Source organism: Pteropus vampyrus, unplaced genomic scaffold, assembly GCF_000151845.1.
Source record: "Pteropus vampyrus isolate Shadow unplaced genomic scaffold, Pvam_2.0 Scaffold116, whole genome shotgun sequence".
NCBI lineage: Eukaryota > Metazoa > Chordata > Mammalia > Chiroptera > Pteropodidae > Pteropus > Pteropus vampyrus.
Window position 1 is genome coordinate 1,434,091 of NW_011888897.1, and position 1,531 is coordinate 1,435,621.

Consider the following 1,531-nt stretch of genomic DNA (forward strand, 5'->3'; position numbering starts at 1 on the left):
AAGAAGAAAGTCAGTTTACTACATTCAATACTGACTTCTCTGCTATTTTTCTGTAGAAATACTGGATTGCTGTATGGCGTTTCCAATGTTTACCTATAACTGATTAAAATGGGTAAGGCATGGAGTATTCTACTTATTTCCAGGTGAATTCTTCACATTTCCTGGCTTTTGAAAGTTCTCCTTCCACAAATCATCTATGGCTATGTATCCTCGTAAATCCCAGTCATATCATTTTTCCCCACTGACCTGGGCAAATATGATGGCTTGTTGTGGATAATAAAGAGAGGCAGCTAATCCCATGAAACTAGGTGGATACAGCAACTTCTTTATTTTTGAACCTCTGGCCAAAAGGAGTCCAACAACACCAGCAAAACTAATAACAACAAGTCTTAGAAGAAATTCAGAAGCTGCCTTTTGGAGATATTCATAGCTGTCTAATCCCCACTGAACCAAACTTTGCATTTTGGGCTCAGTTTGAGAGTATATTTCCTGACACCAACTTGTATATGTCTCACAATACTGTCTGAGATGTGAGATGCTTTCTTCAAGTTGAGTCCTTGGCTTCTCCACATATTTAGATTGACCCTCGGGAACGGAGTAGAGTGAAAGCTCATTAATCCTCATGGAAGTATTGTGAGGTGAGTCCTTTTTCTGTGATGCATACACTTTGAAGGTGAGCAGACTCAGGCTGTCCGGCCCCACGGACCTCTGAATTACCTTGAATATGTCGCTGGCAGCGGCAGCTCTGGTGGGGTGCCCACTTTGTTATTTATATGATATTTAAAATATATTATTTTCTAATAAGATGATAAATAAGAAGATAATATAAGTATAGGAGAGCAACTCAAACCTGCCTTCTTATGTGAACTGGGAACATATTGATTTAGATAACCTGAAAGTTTCTTGAATGTTAAAAAAAAAATCTCTCAGACTTTAGGGTAATCCAAAAAATAGCATCATCACTAAAGTCAGCTCCATTTTAGTTTTTTCAAGTCAAGTGCTAGAGAGAAATGGGTTTAATTAAAGATAAGTATTTCATTAATCAAGTGGAAGCAGATTAAGAGTAATGTTGAGAAATTGAATTGAGTTGAGTCTCCACAAATCAGAAGAAAATAAATGAAAGGAGTGAAGAAATGAACTGAGGAACTAAACTGAAGTTCTTATATTTTAATGGGATGGACACTGAAAAAATATGTACACCTATAAATAAAAAAATTAAAAAATACAAGCAAGCTCTGAGATAGCAAAGTTGTTCTTTTTTTTTTCCTTGCAGTTAAGCTGAGAGAAAAGTGAGTATATTTAGGAGGACTGGAGAGAGTTGGCATCAAATTGTCAGAATCATGATGGCATATTTTAATCTTAAGAAACATGAGAGAAAATAGATGAGGGAGAACAGAAGTAAGATAATCTGTGAGAGAGTTGTGTCTGGTGGTTTGTAAAAACATGGAACTCTCTAGCCTGATAAAGATATAATAAACTTTAAGGGAACTAATCCCCCTTCCTCTTTTTCAGTGACTCGCCAAAATTCTGC

At 36.4% G+C, this 1,531-nt stretch overlaps 1 pseudogene; it reads right to left on the bottom strand.

Annotated features, from left to right (window-relative positions):
• Positions 1 to 17: 17 nt before the first annotated feature.
• Positions 18 to 743, bottom strand: LOC111743553 (annotated as a pseudogene).
• Positions 744 to 1,531: the final 788 nt, after the last annotated feature.